The sequence below is a fragment of the Rhinoderma darwinii genome, unplaced genomic scaffold, assembly GCF_050947455.1.
Source record: "Rhinoderma darwinii isolate aRhiDar2 unplaced genomic scaffold, aRhiDar2.hap1 Scaffold_4367, whole genome shotgun sequence".
NCBI lineage: Eukaryota > Metazoa > Chordata > Amphibia > Anura > Rhinodermatidae > Rhinoderma > Rhinoderma darwinii.
Window position 1 is genome coordinate 26,348 of NW_027463854.1, and position 19,514 is coordinate 45,861.

Consider the following 19,514-nt stretch of genomic DNA (forward strand, 5'->3'; position numbering starts at 1 on the left):
GAGTCCCATCTGTGGTGTTTGCCTTTTCTCTTTCTTAAATAAAAGCCATTGGCATGTTTTAGTTCCAGATTAAAAGTGCTCAACTTGCTTCTTTACTGGATACTTGTCCCAATATATATTAAGAGGTATTTTTAAAGGTTTTGGCCCTCCAATAAGCTTTCCTTCATCTTTATTAGCAGAGTCCTGTAAGTGTGTGATCATAATGAAAAGACAAGGGACCCTCTTTCCCTTGTCTACAAAAAGCAAGCACGTGGTTAAGATTTTGTCAGATCTAGAAAGCAAACGGTAGAACACAAACCATTCTCGATCACTCAGTCACAAGTGAATGTTTGATTGCTTTGGAAAAACAACCACTTATAGAAAAAGTCAAGTCCCAGTTGCCTAATGGATAAGGCACTGGCCTCCTAAGCCAGGGATTGTGGCTTTAACGCCCATCTGTATTGTTTGCCTTTCCTCTGTCTCAAAGTAAAGCCATTGGCATGTTATGGTTCCAGATTATAAGTGCTCTTCTGGCTTCTTCACTGGGTACTTGTCCCAGCTTCTGAGCCGGCTCCATCACTGTTACGTACTGTTATGTGACGATGCGCTAATCCCTTGGCAGCAGCAACATAATTGTATGTGAGATGTCACCAAGGGTTTAAAGTAAAGCCATTAGCATGTTTTAGTTCAAGATTAAAAGTGCTCGACTAGGTTCTTCACTGGATACTTGTCCCAATACATATTAAGAGGTATTCAGTTTTTAAAGGGTTTTGTCACTCCATTAAGATTTCCTTCATCTGCATTAGAAATGTCCTGTTAGTGTGCAATTAGAACGACAATACAAGGGAACCTAGTCTTTTCTTAAAAAATCAAGCATGCGGTTAAGATTTTATCCGATTTGGAAAGCAAACGGTACAACACAAACCTTTCTCGCTCACTCATCACATGTGAATGTTTGCTTGCTTTGGAAAGAAAAAACCACGGCGCAGAGCAAGTTTACAGCCCCAGTGGCCTAATGGATAAGGCACTGGCCTCCTAGGCCAGGGATTGTGGGTTCAAGTCCTATCTGGGGTGTTTACCTTTCATCTTTCTTAAAGTTAAGCTGTTGCTGTTTTAGTTCCTGATTAAAAGTGCTCAACTGGCTTCATCCACTGGACTGATGCTTCTTTATATATTAATAAGAGAGAAGTAAATGACTTATTACTCACAGTATCTTGACTGACCGCTATCTTAAACGCTGTCGTGTTTTTGAAAATTGATGGAAAACAGACACGCTTGAGGAATCACTTCATCCCGCGGTGCAATCGGTCAGCACACGGTGGAAAACGGACACGCGTGCAGACATTAGTAAGAGCTCCAGTGGCGCAATCGGTCAGCGCACGGTACTTATAAAGCAGTAACTGTTGAGCAATGCCGAGGTTGTGAGTTCGAGCCTCACCTGGAGCACTCCTTTCTTGCCTTCTTGTGCTTTATTTAGACCTCCAGTGGAATAGCAAACTTACTCATGGCCCATGATCTATAAACATAATTGAAGGGGATACATGGAAGAGGTATACCGTTTTAAAGGGTGAGTCCCATCTGTGGTGTTTGCCTTTTCTATTTCTTAAATAAAAGCCATTGGCATGTTTTAGTTCCAGATTAAAAGTGCTCAACTTGCTTCTTTACTGGATACTTGTCCCAATATATATTAAGAGGTATTTTTAAAGGTTTTGGCCCTCCAATAAGCTTTCCTTCATCTTTATTAGCAGAGTCCTGTAAGTGTGTGATCATAATGAAAAGACAAGGGACCCTCTTTCCCTTGTCTACAAAAAGCAAGCACGTGGTTAAGATTTTGTCAGATCTAGAAAGCAAACGGTAGAACACAAACCATTCTCGATCACTCAGTCACAAGTGAATGTTTGATTGCTTTGAAAAAACAACCACTTATAGAAAAAGTCAAGCCCCAGTTGCCTAATGGATAAGGCACTGGCCTCCTAAGCCAGGGATTGTGGCTTTAACGCCCATCTGTATTGTTTGCCTTTCCTCTGTCTCAAAGTAAAGCCATTGGCATGTTATGGTTCCAGATTATAAGTGCTCTTCTGGCTTCTTCACTGGGTACTTGTCCCAGCTTCTGAGCCGGCTCCATCACTGTTACGTACTGTTATGTGACAATGCGCTAATCCCTTGGCAGCAGCAACATAATTGTATGTGAGATGTCACCAAGGGTTTAAAGTAAAGCCATTAGCATGTTTTAGTTCAAGATTAAAAGTGCTCGACTAGGTTCTTCACTGGATACTTGTCCCAATACATATTAAGAGGTATTCAGTTTTTAAAGGGTTTTGTCACTCCATTAAGATTTCCTTCATCTGCATTAGAAATGTCCTGTTAGTGTGCAATTAGAACCACAATACAAGGGAACCTAGTCTTTTCTTAAAAAATCAAGCATGCGGTTAAGATTTTATCCGATTTGGAAAGCAAACGGTACAACACAAACCTTTCTCGCTCACTCATCACATGTGAATGTTTGCTTGCTTTGGAAAGAAAAAACCACGGCGCAGAGCAAGTTTACAGCCCCAGTGGCCTAATGGATAAGGCACTGGCCTCCTAGGCCAGGGATTGTGGGTTCAAGTCCCATCTGGGGTGTTTACCTTTCATCTTTCTTAAAGTTAAGCTGTTGCTGTTTTAGTTCCTGATTAAAAGTGCTCAACTGGCTTCATCCACTGGACTGATGCTTCATTATATATTAATCAGAGAGAAGTAAATGACTTATTACTCACAGTATCTTGACTGACCGCTATCTTAAACGCTGTCGTGTTTTTGAAAATTGATGGAAAACAGACACGCTTGAGGAATCACTTCATCCCGCGGTGCAATCGGTCAGCACACGGTGGAAAACTGACACGCGTGCAGACTTCAGTAAGAGCTCCAGTGGCGCAATCGGTCAGTTCACGGTACTTATAAAGCAGTAACTGTTGAGCAATGCCGAGGTTGTGAGTTCGAGCCTCACCTGGAGCACTCCTTTCTTGCCTTCTTGTGCTTTATTTAGACCTCCAGTGGAATAGCAAACTTACTCATGGCCCATGATCTATAAACATAATTGAAGGGGATACATGGAAGAGGTATACCGTTTTTAAGGGTGAGTCCCATCTGTGGTGTTTGCCTTTTCTCTTTCTTAAATAAAAGCCATTGGCATGTTTTAGTTCCAGATTAAAAGTGCTCAACTTGCTTCTTTACTGGATACTTGTCCCAATATATATTAAGAGGTATTTTTAAAGGTTTTGGCCCTCCAATAAGCTTTCCTTCATCTTTATTAGCAGAGTCCTGTAAGTGTGTGATCATAATGAAAAGACAAGGGACCCTCTTTCCCTTGTCTACAAAAAGCAATCACGTGGTTAAGATTTTGTCAGATCTAGAAAGCAAACGGTAGAACACAAACCATTCTCGATCACTCAGTCACAAGTGAATGTTTGATTGCTTTGGAAAAACAACCACTTATAGAAAAAGTAAAGTCCCAGTTGCCTAATGGATAAGGCACTGGCCTCCTAAGCCAGGGATTGTGGCTTTAACGCCCATCTGTATTGTTTGCCTTTCCTCTGTCTCAAAGTAAAGCCATTGGCATGTTATGGTTCCAGATTATAAGTGCTCTTCTGGCTTCTTCACTGGGTACTTGTCCCAGCTTCTGGGCCGGCTCCATCACTGTTACGTACTGTTATGTGACGATGCGCTAATCCCTTGGCAGCAGCAACATAATTGTATGTGAGATGTCACCAAGGGTTTAAAGTAAAGCCATTAGCATGTTTTAGTTCAAGATTAAAAGTGCTCGACTAGGTTCTTCACTGGATACTTATCTCAATACATATTAAGAGGTATTCAGTTTTTAAAGGGTTTTGTCACTCCATTAAGATTTCCTTCATCTGCATTAGAAATGTCCTGTTAGTGTGCAATTAGAACGACAATACAAGGGAACCTAGTCTTTTCTTAAAAAAACAAGCATGCGGTTAAGATTTTATCCGATTTGGAAAGCAAACGGTACAACACAAACCTTTCTCGCTCACTCATCACATGTGAATGTTTGCTTGCTTTGGAAAGAAAAAACCACGGCGCAGAGCAAATTTACAGCCCCAGTGGCCTAATGGATAAGGCACTGGCCTCCTAAGCCAGGGATTGTGGGTTCAAGTCCCATCTGGGGTGTTTACCTTTCATCTTTCTTAAAGTTAAGCTGTTGCTGTTTTAGTTCCTGATTAAAAGTGCTCAACTGGCTTCATCCACTGGACTGATGCTTCTTTATATATTAATAAGAGAGAAGTAAATGACTTATTACTCACAGTATCTTGACTGACCGCTATCTTAAACGCTGTCGTGTTTTTGAAAATTGATGGAAAACAGACACGCTTGAGGAATCACTTCATCCCGCGGTGCAATCGGTCAGCACACGGTGGAAAACTGACACGCGTGCAGACATCAGTAAGAGCTCCAGTGGCGCAATCGGTCAGTTCACGGTACTTATAAAGCAGTAACTGTTGAGCAATGCCGAGGTTGTGAGTTCGAGCCTCACCTGGAGCACTCCTTTCTTGCCTTCTTGTGCTTTATTTAGACCTCCAGTGGAATAGCAAACTTACTCATGGCCCATGATCTATAAACATAATTGAAGGGGATACATGGAAGAGGTATACCGTTTTTAAGGGTGAGTCCCATCTGTGGTGTTTGCCTTTTCTCTTTCTTAAATAAAAGCCATTGGCATGTTTTAGTTCCAGATTAAAAGTGCTCAACTTGCTTCTTTACTGGATACTTGTCCCAATATATATTAAGAGGTATTTTTAAAGGTTTTGGCCCTCCAATAAGCTTTCCTTCATCTTTATTAGCAGAGTCCTGTAAGTGTGTGATCATAATGAAAAGACAAGGGACCCTCTTTCCTTTGTCTACAAAAAGCAAGCACGTGGTTAAGATTTTGTCAGATCTAGAAAGCAAACGGTAGAACACAAACCATTCTTGATCACTCAGTCACAAGTGAATGTTTGATTGCTTTGGAAAAACAACCACTTATAGAACAAGTCAAGTCCCAGTTGCCTAATGGATAAGGCACTGGCCTCCTAAGCCAGGGATTGTGGCTTTAACGCCCATCTGTATTGTTTGCCTTTCCTCTGTCTCAAAGTAAAGCCATTGGCATGTTATGGTTCCAGATTATAAGTGCTCTTCTGGCTTCTTCACTGGGTACTTGTCCCAGCTTCTGAGCCGGCTCCATCACTGTTACGTACTGTTATGTGACGATGCGCTAATCCCTTGGCAGCAGCAACATAATTGTATGTGAGATGTCACCAAGGGTTTAAAGTAAAGCCATTAGCATGTTTTAGTTCAAGATTAAAAGTGCTCGACTAGGTTCTTCACTGGATACTTGTCCCAATACATATTAAGAGGTATTCAGTTTTTAAAGGGTTTTGTCACTCCATTAAGATTTCCTTCATCTGCATTAGAAATGTCCTGTTAGTGTGCAATTAGAACGACAATACAAGGGAACCTAGTCTTTTCTTAAAAAATCAAGCATGCGGTTAAGATTTTATCCGATTTGGAAAGCAAACGGTACAACACAAACCTTTCTCGCTCACTCATCACATGTGAATGTTTGCTTGCTTTGGAAAGAAAAAACCACGGCGCAGAGCAAATTTACAGCCCCAGTGGCCTAATGGATAAGGCACTGGCCTCCTAAGCCAGGGATTGTGGGTTCAAGTCCCATCTGGGGTGTTTACCTTTCATCTTTCTTAAAGTTAAGCTGTTGCTGTTTTAGTTCCTGATTAAAAGTGCTCAACTGGCTTCATCCACTGGACTGATGCTTCTTTATATATTAATAAGAGAGAAGTAAATGACTTATTACTCACAGTATCTTGACTGACCGCTATCTTAAACGCTGTCGTGTTTTTGAAAATTGATGGAAAACAGACACGCTTGAGGAATCACTTCATCCCGCGGTGCAATCGGTCAGCACACGGTGGAAAACTGACACGCGTGCAGACTTCAGTAAGAGCTCCAGTGGCGCAATCGGTCAGTTCACGGTACTTATAAAGCAGTAACTGTTGAGCAATGCCGAGGTTGTGAGTTCGAGCCTCACCTGGAGCACTCCTTTCTTGCCTTCTTGTGCTTTATTTAGACCTCCAGTGGAATAGCAAACTTACTCATGGCCCATGATCTATAAACATAATTGAAGGGGATACATGGAAGAGGTATACCGTTTTTAAGGGTGAGTCCCATCTGTGGTGTTTGCCTTTTCTCTTTCTTAAATAAAAGCCATTGGCATGTTTTAGTTCCAGATTAAAAGTGCTCAACTTGCTTCTTTACTGGATACTTGTCCCAATATATATTAAGAGGTATTTTTAAAGGTTTTGGCCCTCCAATAAGCTTTCCTTCATCTTTATTAGCAGAGTCCTGTAAGTGTGTGATCATAATGAAAAGACAAGGGACCCTCTTTCCCTTGTCTACAAAAAGCAATCACGTGGTTAAGATTTTGTCAGATCTAGAAAGCAAACGGTAGAACACAAACCATTCTCGATCACTCAGTCACAAGTGAATGTTTGATTGCTTTGGAAAAACAACCACTTATAGAAAAAGTAAAGTCCCAGTTGCCTAATGGATAAGGCACTGGCCTCCTAAGCCAGGGATTGTGGCTTTAACGCCCATCTGTATTGTTTGCCTTTCCTCTGTCTCAAAGTAAAGCCATTGGCATGTTATGGTTCCAGATTATAAGTGCTCTTCTGGCTTCTTCACTGGGTACTTGTCCCAGCTTCTGGGCCGGCTCCATCACTGTTACGTACTGTTATGTGACGATGCGCTAATCCCTTGGCAGCAGCAACATAATTGTATGTGAGATGTCACCAAGGGTTTAAAGTAAAGCCATTAGCATGTTTTAGTTCAAGATTAAAAGTGCTCGACTAGGTTCTTCACTGGATACTTATCTCAATACATATTAAGAGGTATTCAGTTTTTAAAGGGTTTTGTCACTCCATTAAGATTTCCTTCATCTGCATTAGAAATGTCCTGTTAGTGTGCAATTAGAACGACAATACAAGGGAACCTAGTCTTTTCTTAAAAAAACAAGCATGCGGTTAAGATTTTATCCGATTTGGAAAGCAAACGGTACAACACAAACCTTTCTCGCTCACTCATCACATGTGAATGTTTGCTTGCTTTGGAAAGAAAAAACCACGGCGCAGAGCAAATTTACAGCCCCAGTGGCCTAATGGATAAGGCACTGGCCTCCTAAGCCAGGGATTGTGGGTTCAAGTCCCATCTGGGGTGTTTACCTTTCATCTTTCTTAAAGTTAAGCTGTTGCTGTTTTAGTTCCTGATTAAAAGTGCTCAACTGGCTTCATCCACTGGACTGATGCTTCTTTATATATTAATAAGAGAGAAGTAAATGACTTATTACTCACAGTATCTTGACTGACCGCTATCTTAAACGCTGTCGTGTTTTTGAAAATTGATGGAAAACAGACACGCTTGAGGAATCACTTCATCCCGCGGTGCAATCGGTCAGCACACGGTGGAAAACTGACACGCGTGCAGACATCAGTAAGAGCTCCAGTGGCGCAATCGGTCAGTTCACGGTACTTATAAAGCAGTAACTGTTGAGCAATGCCGAGGTTGTGAGTTCGAGCCTCACCTGGAGCACTCCTTTCTTGCCTTCTTGTGCTTTATTTAGACCTCCAGTGGAATAGCAAACTTACTCATGGCCCATGATCTATAAACATAATTGAAGGGGATACATGGAAGAGGTATACCGTTTTTAAGGGTGAGTCCCATCTGTGGTGTTTGCCTTTTCTCTTTCTTAAATAAAAGCCATTGGCATGTTTTAGTTCCAGATTAAAAGTGCTCAACTTGCTTCTTTACTGGATACTTGTCCCAATATATATTAAGAGGTATTTTTAAAGGTTTTGGCCCTCCAATAAGCTTTCCTTCATCTTTATTAGCAGAGTCCTGTAAGTGTGTGATCATAATGAAAAGACAAGGGACCCTCTTTCCTTTGTCTACAAAAAGCAAGCACGTGGTTAAGATTTTGTCAGATCTAGAAAGCAAACGGTAGAACACAAACCATTCTTGATCACTCAGTCACAAGTGAATGTTTGATTGCTTTGGAAAAACAACCACTTATAGAACAAGTCAAGTCCCAGTTGCCTAATGGATAAGGCACTGGCCTCCTAAGCCAGGGATTGTGGCTTTAACGCCCATCTGTATTGTTTGCCTTTCCTCTGTCTCAAAGTAAAGCCATTGGCATGTTATGGTTCCAGATTATAAGTGCTCTTCTGGCTTCTTCACTGGGTACTTGTCCCAGCTTCTGAGCCGGCTCCATCACTGTTACGTACTGTTATGTGACGATGCGCTAATCCCTTGGCAGCAGCAACATAATTGTATGTGAGATGTCACCAAGGGTTTAAAGTAAAGCCATTAGCATGTTTTAGTTCAAGATTAAAAGTGCTCGACTAGGTTCTTCACTGGATACTTGTCCCAATACATATTAAGAGGTATTCAGTTTTTAAAGGGTTTTGTCACTCCATTAAGATTTCCTTCATCTGCATTAGAAATGTCCTGTTAGTGTGCAATTAGAACGACAATACAAGGGAACCTAGTCTTTTCTTAAAAAATCAAGCATGCGGTTAAGATTTTATCCGATTTGGAAAGCAAACGGTACAACACAAACCTTTCTCGCTCACTCATCACATGTGAATGTTTGCTTGCTTTGGAAAGAAAAAACCACGGCGCAGAGCAAGTTTACAGCCCCAGTGGCCTAATGGATAAGGCACTGGCCTCCTAGGCCAGGGATTGTGGGTTCAAGTCCTATCTGGGGTGTTTACCTTTCATCTTTCTTAAAGTTAAGCTGTTGCTGTTTTAGTTCCTGATTAAAAGTGCTCAACTGGCTTCATCCACTGGACTGATGCTTCTTTATATATTAATCAGAGAGAAGTAAATGACTTATTACTCACAGTATCTTGACTGACCGCTATCTTAAACGCTGTCGTGTTTTTGAAAATTGATGGAAAACAGACACGCTTGAGGAATCACTTCATCCCGCGGTGCAATCGGTCAGCACACGGTGGAAAACGGACACGCGTGCAGACATCAGTAAGAGCTCCAGTGGCGCAATCGGTCAGCGCACGGTACTTATAAAGCAGTAACTGTTGAGCAATGCCGAGGTTGTGAGTTCGAGCCTCACCTGGAGCACTCCTTTCTTGCCTTCTTGTGCTTTATTTAGACCTCCAGTGGAATAGCAAACTTACTCATGGCCCATGATCTATAAACATAATTGAAGGGGATACATGGAAGAGGTATACCGTTTTTAAGGGTGAGTCCCATCTGTGGTGTTTGCCTTTTCTCTTTCTTAAATAAAAGCCATTGGCATGTTTTAGTTCCAGATTAAAAGTGCTCAACTTGCTTCTTTACTGGATACTTGTCCCAATATATATTAAGAGGTATTTTTAAAGGTTTTGGCCCTCCAATAAGCTTTCCTTCATCTTTATTAGCAGAGTCCTGTAAGTGTGTGATCATAATGAAAAGACAAGGGACCCTCTTTCCCTTGTCTACAAAAAGCAAGCACGTGGTTAAGATTTTGTCAGATCTAGAAAGCAAACGGTAGAACACAAACCATTCTCGATCACTCAGTCACAAGTGAATGTTTGATTGCTTTGGAAAAACAACCACTTATAGAAAAAGTCAAGTCCCAGTTGCCTAATGGATAAGGCACTGGCCTCCTAAGCCAGGGATTGTGGCTTTAACGCCCATCTGTATTGTTTGCCTTTCCTCTGTCTCAAAGTAAAGCCATTGGCATGTTATGGTTCCAGATTATAAGTGCTCTTCTGGCTTCTTCACTGGGTACTTGTCCCAGCTTCTGAGCCGGCTCCATCACTGTTACGTACTGTTATGTGACGATGCGCTAATCCCTTGGCAGCAGCAACATAATTGTATGTGAGATGTCACCAAGGGTTTAAAGTAAAGCCATTAGCATGTTTTAGTTCAAGATTAAAAGTGCTCGACTAGGTTCTTCACTGGATACTTGTCCCAATACATATTAAGAGGTATTCAGTTTTTAAAGGGTTTTGTCACTCCATTAAGATTTCCTTCATCTGCATTAGAAATGTCCTGTTAGTGTGCAATTAGAACCACAATACAAGGGAACCTAGTCTTTTCTTAAAAAATCAAGCATGCGGTTAAGATTTTATCCGATTTGGAAAGCAAACGGTACAACACAAACCTTTCTCGCTCACTCATCACATGTGAATGTTTGCTTGCTTTGGAAAGAAAAAACCACGGCGCAGAGCAAGTTTACAGCCCCAGTGGCCTAATGGATAAGGCACTGGCCTCCTAGGCCAGGGATTGTGGGTTCAAGTCCCATCTGGGGTGTTTACCTTTCATCTTTCTTAAAGTTAAGCTGTTGCTGTTTTAGTTCCTGATTAAAAGTGCTCAACTGGCTTCATCCACTGGACTGATGCTTCTTTATATATTAATCAGAGAGAAGTAAATGACTTATTACTCACAGTATCTTGACTGACCGCTATCTTAAACGCTGTCGTGTTTTTGAAAATTGATGGAAAACAGACACGCTTGAGGAATCACTTCATCCCGCGGTGCAATCGGTCAGCACACGGTGGAAAACGGACACGCGTGCAGACATCAGTAAGAGCTCCAGTGGCGCAATCGGTCAGCGCACGGTACTTATAAAGCAGTAACTGTTGAGCAATGCCGAGGTTGTGAGTTCGAGCCTCACCTGGAGCACTCCTTTCTTGCCTTCTTGTGCTTTATTTAGACCTCCAGTGGAATAGCAAACTTACTCATGGCCCATGATCTATAAACATAATTGAAGGGGATACATGGAAGAGGTATACCGTTTTTAAGGGTGAGTCCCATCTGTGGTGTTTGCCTTTTCTATTTCTTAAATAAAAGCCATTGGCATGTTTTAGTTCCAGATTAAAAGTGCTCAACTTGCTTCTTTACTGGATACTTGTCCCAATATATATTAAGAGGTATTTTTAAAGGTTTTGGCCCTCCAATAAGCTTTCCTTCATCTTTATTAGCAGAGTCCTGTAAGTGTGTGATCATAATGAAAAGACAAGGGACCCTCTTTCCCTTGTCTACAAAAAGCAAGCACGTGGTTAAGATTTTGTCAGATCTAGAAAGCAAACGGTAGAACACAAACCATTCTCGATCACTCAGTCACAAGTGAATGTTTGATTGCTTTGGAAAAACAACCACTTATAGAAAAAGTCAAGCCCCAGTTGCCTAATGGATAAGGCACTGGCCTCCTAAGCCAGGGATTGTGGCTTTAACGCCCATCTGTATTGTTTGCCTTTCCTCTGTCTCAAAGTAAAGCCATTGGCATGTTATGGTTCCAGATTATAAGTGCTCTTCTGGCTTCTTCACTGGGTACTTGTCCCAGCTTCTGAGCCGGCTCCATCACTGTTACGTACTGTTATGTGACGATGCGCTAATCCCTTGGCAGCAGCAACATAATTGTATGTGAGATGTCACCAAGGGTTTAAAGTAAAGCCATTAGCATGTTTTAGTTCAAGATTAAAAGTGCTCGACTAGGTTCTTCACTGGATACTTGTCCCAATACATATTAAGAGGTATTCAGTTTTTAAAGGGTTTTGTCACTCCATTAAGATTTCCTTCATCTGCATTAGAAATGTCCTGTTAGTGTGCAATTAGAACGACAATACAAGGGAACCTAGTCTTTTCTTAAAAAAACAAGCATGCGGTTAAGATTTTATCCGATTTGGAAAGCAAACGGTACAACACAAACCTTTCTCGCTCACTCATCACATGTGAATGTTTGCTTGCTTTGGAAAGAAAAAACCACGGCGCAGAGCAAATTTACAGCCCCAGTGGCCTAATGGATAAGGCACTGGCCTCCTAAGCCAGGGATTGTGGGTTCAAGTCCCATCTGGGGTGTTTACCTTTCATCTTTCTTAAAGTTAAGCTGTTGCTGTTTTAGTTCCTGATTAAAAGTGCTCAACTGGCTTCATCCACTGGACTGATGCTTCTTTATATATTAATAAGAGAGAAGTAAATGACTTATTACTCACAGTATCTTGACTGACCGCTATCTTAAACGCTGTCGTGTTTTTGAAAATTGATGGAAAACAGACACGCTTGAGGAATCACTTCATCCCGCGGTGCAATCGGTCAGCACACGGTGGAAAACTGACACGCGTGCAGACTTCAGTAAGAGCTCCAGTGGCGCAATCGGTCAGTTCACGGTACTTATAAAGCAGTAACTGTTGAGCAATGCCGAGGTTGTGAGTTCGAGCCTCACCTGGAGCACTCCTTTCTTGCCTTCTTGTGCTTTATTTAGACCTCCAGTGGAATAGCAAACTTACTCATGGCCCATGATCTATAAACATAATTGAAGGGGATACATGGAAGAGGTATACCGTTTTTAAGGGTGAGTCCCATCTGTGGTGTTTGCCTTTTCTCTTTCTTAAATAAAAGCCATTGGCATGTTTTAGTTCCAGATTAAAAGTGCTCAACTTGCTTCTTTACTGGATACTTGTCCCAATATATATTAAGAGGTATTTTTAAAGGTTTTGGCCCTCCAATAAGCTTTCCTTCATCTTTATTAGCAGAGTCCTGTAAGTGTGTGATCATAATGAAAAGACAAGGGACCCTCTTTCCCTTGTCTACAAAAAGCAATCACGTGGTTAAGATTTTGTCAGATCTAGAAAGCAAACGGTAGAACACAAACCATTCTCGATCACTCAGTCACAAGTGAATGTTTGATTGCTTTGGAAAAACAACCACTTATAGAAAAAGTAAAGTCCCAGTTGCCTAATGGATAAGGCACTGGCCTCCTAAGCCAGGGATTGTGGCTTTAACGCCCATCTGTATTGTTTGCCTTTCCTCTGTCTCAAAGTAAAGCCATTGGCATGTTATGGTTCCAGATTATAAGTGCTCTTCTGGCTTCTTCACTGGGTACTTGTCCCAGCTTCTGGGCCGGCTCCATCACTGTTACGTACTGTTATGTGACGATGCGCTAATCCCTTGGCAGCAGCAACATAATTGTATGTGAGATGTCACCAAGGGTTTAAAGTAAAGCCATTAGCATGTTTTAGTTCAAGATTAAAAGTGCTCGACTAGGTTCTTCACTGGATACTTATCTCAATACATATTAAGAGGTATTCAGTTTTTAAAGGGTTTTGTCACTCCATTAAGATTTCCTTCATCTGCATTAGAAATGTCCTGTTAGTGTGCAATTAGAACGACAATACAAGGGAACCTAGTCTTTTCTTAAAAAAACAAGCATGCGGTTAAGATTTTATCCGATTTGGAAAGCAAACGGTACAACACAAACCTTTCTCGCTCACTCATCACATGTGAATGTTTGCTTGCTTTGGAAAGAAAAAACCACGGCGCAGAGCAAATTTACAGCCCCAGTGGCCTAATGGATAAGGCACTGGCCTCCTAAGCCAGGGATTGTGGGTTCAAGTCCCATCTGGGGTGTTTACCTTTCATCTTTCTTAAAGTTAAGCTGTTGCTGTTTTAGTTCCTGATTAAAAGTGCTCAACTGGCTTCATCCACTGGACTGATGCTTCTTTATATATTAATAAGAGAGAAGTAAATGACTTATTACTCACAGTATCTTGACTGACCGCTATCTTAAACGCTGTCGTGTTTTTGAAAATTGATGGAAAACAGACACGCTTGAGGAATCACTTCATCCCGCGGTGCAATCGGTCAGCACACGGTGGAAAACTGACACGCGTGCAGACATCAGTAAGAGCTCCAGTGGCGCAATCGGTCAGTTCACGGTACTTATAAAGCAGTAACTGTTGAGCAATGCCGAGGTTGTGAGTTCGAGCCTCACCTGGAGCACTCCTTTCTTGCCTTCTTGTGCTTTATTTAGACCTCCAGTGGAATAGTAAACTTACTCATGGCCCATGATCTATAAACATAATTGAAGGGGATACATGGAAGAGGTATACCGTTTTTAAGGGTGAGTCCCATCTGTGGTGTTTGCCTTTTCTCTTTCTTAAATAAAAGCCATTGGCATGTTTTAGTTCCAGATTAAAAGTGCTCAACTTGCTTCTTTACTGGATACTTGTCCCAATATATATTAAGAGGTATTTTTAAAGGTTTTGGCCCTCCAATAAGCTTTCCTTCATCTTTATTAGCAGAGTCCTGTAAGTGTGTGATCATAATGAAAAGACAAGGGACCCTCTTTCCCTTGTCTACAAAAAGCAAGCACGTGGTTAAGATTTTGTCAGATCTAGAAAGCAAACGGTAGAACACAAACCATTCTCGATCACTCAGTCACAAGTGAATGTTTGATTGCTTTGGAAAAACAACCACTTATAGAAAAAGTAAAGTCCCAGTTGCCTAATGGATAAGGCACTGGCCTCCTAAGCCAGGGATTGTGGCTTTAACGCCCATCTGTATTGTTTGCCTTTCCTCTGTCTCAAAGTAAAGCCATTGGCATGTTATGGTTCCAGATTATAAGTGCTCTTCTGGCTTCTTCACTGGGTACTTGTCCCAGCTTCTGGGCCGGCTCCATCACTGTTACGTACTGTTATGTGACGATGCGCTAATCCCTTGGCAGCAGCAACATAATTGTATGTGAGATGTCACCAAGGGTTTAAAGTAAAGCCATTAGCATGTTTTAGTTCAAGATTAAAAGTGCTCGACTAGGTTCTTCACTGAATACTTGTCCCAATACATATTAAGAGGTATTCAGTTTTTAAAGGGTTTTGTCACTCCATTAAGATTTCCTTCATCTGCATTAGAAATGTCCTGTTAGTGTGCAATTAGAACGACAATACAAGGGAACCTAGTCTTTTCTTAAAAAAACAAGCATGCGGTTAAGATTTTATCCGATTTGGAAAGCAAACGGTACAACACAAACCTTTCTCGCTCACTCATCACATGTGAATGTTTGCTTGCTTTGGAAAGAAAAAAACACGGCGCAGAGCAAGTTTACAGCCCCAGTGGCCTAATGGATAAGGCACTGGCCTCCTAAGCCAGGGATTGTGGGTTCAAGTCCCATCTGGGGTGTTTACCTTTCTTCTTTCTTAAAGTTAAGCTGTTGCTGTTTTAGTTCCTGATTAAAAGTGCTCAACTGGCTTCATCCACTGGACTGATGCTTCTGTATATATTAATAAGAGAGAAGTAAATGACTTATTACTCACAGTATCTTGACTGACCGCTATCTTAAACGCTGTCGTGTTTTTGAAAATTGATGGAAAACAGACACGCTTGAGGAATCACTTCATCCTGCGGTGCAATCGGTCAGCACACGGTGGAAAACGGACACGCGTGCAGACATCAGTAAGAGCTCCAGTGGCGCAATCGGTCAGCGCACGGTACTTATAAAGCAGTAACTGTTGAGCAATGCCGAGGTTGTGAGTTCGAGCCTCACCTGGAGCACTCCTTTCTTGCCTTCTTGTGCTTTATTTAGACCTCCAGTGGAATAGCAAACTTACTCATGGCCCATGATCTATAAACATAATTGAAGGGGATACATGGAAGAGGTATACCGTTTTTAAGGGTGAGTCCCATCTGTGGTGTTTGCCTTTTCTCTTTCTTAAATAAAAGCCATTGGCATGTTTTAGTTCCAGATTAAAAGTGCTCAACTTGCTTCTTTACTGGATACTTGTCCCAATATATATTAAGAGGTATTTTTAAAGGTTTTGGCCCTCTAATAAGCTTTCCTTCATCTTTATTAGCAGAGTCCTGTAAGTGTGTGATCATAATGAAAAGACAAGGGACCCTCTTTCCCTTGTCTACAAAAAGCAAGCACGTGGTTACGATTTTGTCAGATCTAGAAAGCAAACGGTAGAACACAAACCATTCTCGATCACTCAGTCACAAGTGAATGTTTGATTGCTTTGGAAAAACAACCACTTATAGAAAAAGTCAAGTCCCAGTTGCCTAATGGATAAGGCACTGGCCTCCTAAGCCAGGGATTGTGGCTTTAACGCCCATCTGTATTGTTTGCCTTTCCTCTGTCTCAAAGTAAAGCCATTGGCATGTTATGGTTCCAGATTATAAGTGCTCTTCTGGCTTCTTCACTGGGTACTTGTCCCAGCTTCTGAGCCGGCTCCATCACTGTTACGTACTGTTATGTGACGATGCGCTAATCCCTTGGCAGCAGCAACATAATTGTATGTGAGATGTCACCAAGGGTTTAAAGTAAAGCCATTAGCATGTTTTAGTTCAAGATTAAAAGTGCTCGACTAGGTTCTTCACTGGATACTTGTCCCAATACATATTAAGAGGTATTCAGTTTTTAAAGGGTTTTGTCACTCCATTAAGATTTCCTTCATCTGCATTAGAAATGTCCTGTTAGTGTGCAATTAGAACGACAATACAAGGGAACCTAGTCTTTTCTTAAAAAATCAAGCATGCGGTTAAGATTTTATCCGATTTGGAAAGCAAACGGTACAACACAAACCTTTCTCGCTCACTCATCACATGTGAATGTTTGCTTGCTTTGGAAAGAAAAAACCACGGCGCAGAGCAAGTTTACAGCCCCAGTGGCCTAATGGATAAGGCACTGGCCTCCTAGGCCAGGGATTGTGGGTTCAAGTCCCATCTGGGGTGTTTACCTTTCATCTTTCTTAAAGTTAAGCTGTTGCTGTTTTAGTTCCTGATTAAAAGCGCTCAACTGGCTTCATCCACTGGACTGATGCTTCTTTATATATTAATCAGAGAGAAGTAAATGACTTATTACTCACAGTATCTTGACTGACCGCTATCTTAAACGCTGTCGTGTTTTTGAAAATTGATGGAAAACAGACACGCTTGAGGAATCACTTCATCCCGCGGTGCAATCGGTCAGCACACGGTGGAAAACGGACACGCGTGCAGACATCAGTAAGAGCTGCAGTGGCGCAATCGGTCAGCGCACGGTACTTATAAAGCAGTAACTGTTGAGCAATGCCGAGGTTGTGAGTTCGAGCCTCACCTGGAGCACTCCTTTCTTGCCTTCTTGTGCTTTATTTAGACCTCCAGTGGAATAGCAAACTTACTCATGGCCCATGATCTATAAACATAATTGAAGGGGATACATGGAAGAGGTATACCGTTTTTAAGGGTGAGTCCCATCTGTGGTGTTTGCCTTTTCTCTTTCTTAAATAAAAGCCATTGGCATGTTTTAGTTCCAGATTAAAAGTGCTCAACTTGCTTCTTTACTGGATACTTGTCCCAATATATATTAAGAGGTATTTTTAAAGGTTTTGGCCCTCCAATAAGCTTTCCTTCATCTTTATTAGCAGAGTCCTGTAAGTGTGTGATCATAATGAAAAGACAAGGGACCCTCTTTCCCTTGTCTACAAAAAGCAAGCACGTGGTTAAGATTTTGTCAGATCTAGAAAGCAAACGGTAGAACACAAACCATTCTCGATCACTCAGTCACAAGTGAATGTTTGATTGCTTTGGAAAAACAACCACTTATAGAAAAAGTAAAGTCCCAGTTGCCTAATGGATAAGGCACTGGCCTCCTAAGCCAGGGATTGTGGCTTTAACGCCCATCTGTATTGTTTGCCTTTCCTCTGTCTCAAAGTAAAGCCATTGGCATGTTATGGTTCCAGATTATAAGTGCTCTTCTGGCTTCTTCACTGGGTACTTGTCCCAGCTTCTGGGCCGGCTCCATCACTGTTACGTACTGTTATGTGACGATGCGCTAATCCCTTGGCAGCAGCAACATAATTGTATGTGAGATGTCACCAAGGGTTTAAAGTAAAGCCATTAGCATGTTTTAGTTCAAGATTAAAAGTGCTCGACTAGGTTCTTCACTGGATACTTGTCCCAATACATATTAAGAGGTATTCAGTTTTTAAAGGGTTTTGTCACTCCATTAAGATTTCCTTCATCTGCATTAGAAATGTCCTGTTAGTGTGCAATTAGAACGACAATACAAGGGAACCTAGTCTTTTCTTAAAAAAACAAGCATGCGGTTAAGATTTTATCCGATTTGGAAAGCAAACGGTACAACACAAACCTTTCTCGCTCACTCATCACATGTGAATGTTTGCTTGCTTTGGAAAGAAAAACCACGGCGCAGAGCAAGTTTACAGCCCCAGTGGCCTAATGGATAAGGCACTGGCCTCCTAAGCCAGGGATTGTGGGTTCAAGTCCCATCTGGGGTGTTTACCTTTCTTCTTTCTTAAAGTTAAGCTGTTGCTGTTTTAGTTCCTGATTAAAAGTGCTCAACTGGCTTCATCCACTGGACTGATGCTTCTTTATATATTAATAAGAGAGAAGTAAATGACTTATTACTCACAGTATCTTGACTGACCGCTATCTTAAACGCTGTCGTGTTTTTGAAAATTGATGGAAAACAGACACGCTTGAGGAATCACTTCATCCCGCGGTGCAATCGGTCAGCACACGGTGGAAAACGGACACGCGTGCAGACATCAGTAAGAGCTCCAGTGGCGCAATTGGTCAGCGCACGGTACTTATAAAGCAGTAACTGTTGAGCAATGCCGAGGTTGTGAGTTCGAGCCTCACCTGGAGCACTCCTTTCTTGCCTTCTTGTGCTTTATTTAGACCTCCAGTGGAATAGCAAACTTACTCATGGCCCATGATCTATAAACATAATTGAAGGGGATACATGGAAGAGGTATACCGTTTTTAAGGGTGAGTCCCATCTGTGGTGTTTGCCTTTTCTCTTTCTTAAATAAAAGCCATTGGCATGTTTTAGTTCCAGATTAAAAGTGCTCAACTTGCTTCTTTACTGGATACTTGTCCCAATATATATTAAGAGGTATTTTTAAAGGTTTTGGCCCTCCAATAAGCTTTCCTTCATCTTTATTAGCAGAGTCCTGTAAGTGTGTGATCATAATGAAAAGACAAGGGACCCTCTTTCCCTTGTCTACAAAAAGCAAGCACGTGGTTAAGATTTTGTCAGATCTAGAAAGCAAACGGTAGAACACAAACCATTCTCGATCACTCAGTCACAAGTGAATGTTTGATTGCTTTGGAAAAACAACCACTTATAGAAAAAGTAAAGTCCCAGTTGCCTAATGGATAAGGCACTGGCCTCCTAAGCCAGGGATTGTGGCTTTAACGCCCATCTGTATTGTTTGCCTTTCCTCTGTCTCAAAGTAAAGCCATTGGCATGTTATGGTTCCAGATTATAAGTGCTCTTCTGGCTTCTTCACTGGGTACTTGTCCCAGCTTCTGGGCCGGCTCCATCACTGTTACGTACTGTTATGTGACGATGCGCTAATCCCTTGGCAGCAGCAACATAATTGTATGTGAGATGTCACCAAGGGTTTAAAGTAAAGCCATTAGCATGTTTTAGTTCAAGATTAAAAGTGCTCGACTAGGTTCTTCACTGGATACTTGTCCCAATACATATTAAGAGGTATTCAGTTTTTAAAGGGTTTTGTCACTCCATTAAGATTTCCTTCATCTGCATTAGAAATGTCCTGTTAGTGTGCAATTAGAACGACAATACAAGGGAACCTAGTCTTTTCTTAAAAAAACAAGCATGCGGTTAAGATTTTATCCGATTTGGAAAGCAAACGGTACAACACAAACCTTTCTCGCTCACTCATCACATGTGAATGTTTGCT

At 41.5% G+C, this 19,514-nt stretch overlaps 22 non-coding genes across 22 annotated transcripts; all 22 read left to right on the forward strand.

Annotated features, from left to right (window-relative positions):
- The first annotated feature begins 1,332 nt into the window (after nt 1-1,332).
- TRNAI-UAU (transfer RNA isoleucine (anticodon UAU)) lies at nt 1,333-1,425 on the forward strand. Its single transcript is given in 2 exon segments — nt 1,333-1,370; nt 1,390-1,425. It is a non-coding gene; the product is annotated as a tRNA-Ile (tRNA).
- Nucleotides 1,426-2,528: 1,103 nt separating this feature from the next.
- On the forward strand, nt 2,529-2,601 carry TRNAR-CCU (transfer RNA arginine (anticodon CCU)). The gene has a single exon. It is a non-coding gene; the product is annotated as a tRNA-Arg (tRNA).
- Nucleotides 2,602-2,880: 279 nt separating this feature from the next.
- TRNAI-UAU (transfer RNA isoleucine (anticodon UAU)) lies at nt 2,881-2,973 on the forward strand. The gene is given in 2 exon segments: nt 2,881-2,918; nt 2,938-2,973. It is a non-coding gene; the product is annotated as a tRNA-Ile (tRNA).
- Nucleotides 2,974-4,076: 1,103 nt separating this feature from the next.
- Nucleotides 4,077-4,149, forward strand: TRNAR-CCU (transfer RNA arginine (anticodon CCU)). The gene has a single exon. It is a non-coding gene; the product is annotated as a tRNA-Arg (tRNA).
- Nucleotides 4,150-4,428: 279 nt separating this feature from the next.
- On the forward strand, nt 4,429-4,521 carry TRNAI-UAU (transfer RNA isoleucine (anticodon UAU)). Its single transcript is given in 2 exon segments — nt 4,429-4,466; nt 4,486-4,521. It is a non-coding gene; the product is annotated as a tRNA-Ile (tRNA).
- A 1,103-nt stretch (nt 4,522-5,624) lies between these two features.
- On the forward strand, nt 5,625-5,697 carry TRNAR-CCU (transfer RNA arginine (anticodon CCU)). Its single transcript has one exon. It is a non-coding gene; the product is annotated as a tRNA-Arg (tRNA).
- A 279-nt stretch (nt 5,698-5,976) lies between these two features.
- Nucleotides 5,977-6,069, forward strand: TRNAI-UAU (transfer RNA isoleucine (anticodon UAU)). Its single transcript is given in 2 exon segments — nt 5,977-6,014; nt 6,034-6,069. It is a non-coding gene; the product is annotated as a tRNA-Ile (tRNA).
- Nucleotides 6,070-7,172: 1,103 nt separating this feature from the next.
- TRNAR-CCU (transfer RNA arginine (anticodon CCU)) lies at nt 7,173-7,245 on the forward strand. Its single transcript has one exon. It is a non-coding gene; the product is annotated as a tRNA-Arg (tRNA).
- A 279-nt stretch (nt 7,246-7,524) lies between these two features.
- TRNAI-UAU (transfer RNA isoleucine (anticodon UAU)) lies at nt 7,525-7,617 on the forward strand. The gene is given in 2 exon segments: nt 7,525-7,562; nt 7,582-7,617. It is a non-coding gene; the product is annotated as a tRNA-Ile (tRNA).
- Nucleotides 7,618-9,072: 1,455 nt separating this feature from the next.
- Nucleotides 9,073-9,165, forward strand: TRNAI-UAU (transfer RNA isoleucine (anticodon UAU)). Its single transcript is given in 2 exon segments — nt 9,073-9,110; nt 9,130-9,165. It is a non-coding gene; the product is annotated as a tRNA-Ile (tRNA).
- Nucleotides 9,166-10,268: 1,103 nt separating this feature from the next.
- Nucleotides 10,269-10,341, forward strand: TRNAR-CCU (transfer RNA arginine (anticodon CCU)). The gene has a single exon. It is a non-coding gene; the product is annotated as a tRNA-Arg (tRNA).
- A 279-nt stretch (nt 10,342-10,620) lies between these two features.
- On the forward strand, nt 10,621-10,713 carry TRNAI-UAU (transfer RNA isoleucine (anticodon UAU)). The gene is given in 2 exon segments: nt 10,621-10,658; nt 10,678-10,713. It is a non-coding gene; the product is annotated as a tRNA-Ile (tRNA).
- Nucleotides 10,714-11,816: 1,103 nt separating this feature from the next.
- Nucleotides 11,817-11,889, forward strand: TRNAR-CCU (transfer RNA arginine (anticodon CCU)). The gene has a single exon. It is a non-coding gene; the product is annotated as a tRNA-Arg (tRNA).
- Nucleotides 11,890-12,168: 279 nt separating this feature from the next.
- TRNAI-UAU (transfer RNA isoleucine (anticodon UAU)) lies at nt 12,169-12,261 on the forward strand. Its single transcript is given in 2 exon segments — nt 12,169-12,206; nt 12,226-12,261. It is a non-coding gene; the product is annotated as a tRNA-Ile (tRNA).
- A 1,103-nt stretch (nt 12,262-13,364) lies between these two features.
- Nucleotides 13,365-13,437, forward strand: TRNAR-CCU (transfer RNA arginine (anticodon CCU)). The gene has a single exon. It is a non-coding gene; the product is annotated as a tRNA-Arg (tRNA).
- Nucleotides 13,438-13,716: 279 nt separating this feature from the next.
- On the forward strand, nt 13,717-13,809 carry TRNAI-UAU (transfer RNA isoleucine (anticodon UAU)). The gene is given in 2 exon segments: nt 13,717-13,754; nt 13,774-13,809. It is a non-coding gene; the product is annotated as a tRNA-Ile (tRNA).
- Nucleotides 13,810-14,912: 1,103 nt separating this feature from the next.
- Nucleotides 14,913-14,985, forward strand: TRNAR-CCU (transfer RNA arginine (anticodon CCU)). The gene has a single exon. It is a non-coding gene; the product is annotated as a tRNA-Arg (tRNA).
- A 279-nt stretch (nt 14,986-15,264) lies between these two features.
- Nucleotides 15,265-15,357, forward strand: TRNAI-UAU (transfer RNA isoleucine (anticodon UAU)). The gene is given in 2 exon segments: nt 15,265-15,302; nt 15,322-15,357. It is a non-coding gene; the product is annotated as a tRNA-Ile (tRNA).
- Nucleotides 15,358-16,460: 1,103 nt separating this feature from the next.
- TRNAR-CCU (transfer RNA arginine (anticodon CCU)) lies at nt 16,461-16,533 on the forward strand. The gene has a single exon. It is a non-coding gene; the product is annotated as a tRNA-Arg (tRNA).
- Nucleotides 16,534-16,812: 279 nt separating this feature from the next.
- TRNAI-UAU (transfer RNA isoleucine (anticodon UAU)) lies at nt 16,813-16,905 on the forward strand. Its single transcript is given in 2 exon segments — nt 16,813-16,850; nt 16,870-16,905. It is a non-coding gene; the product is annotated as a tRNA-Ile (tRNA).
- Nucleotides 16,906-18,007: 1,102 nt separating this feature from the next.
- TRNAR-CCU (transfer RNA arginine (anticodon CCU)) lies at nt 18,008-18,080 on the forward strand. Its single transcript has one exon. It is a non-coding gene; the product is annotated as a tRNA-Arg (tRNA).
- Nucleotides 18,081-18,359: 279 nt separating this feature from the next.
- Nucleotides 18,360-18,452, forward strand: TRNAI-UAU (transfer RNA isoleucine (anticodon UAU)). Its single transcript is given in 2 exon segments — nt 18,360-18,397; nt 18,417-18,452. It is a non-coding gene; the product is annotated as a tRNA-Ile (tRNA).
- The last annotated feature ends 1,062 nt before the right edge of the window (nt 18,453-19,514 follow it).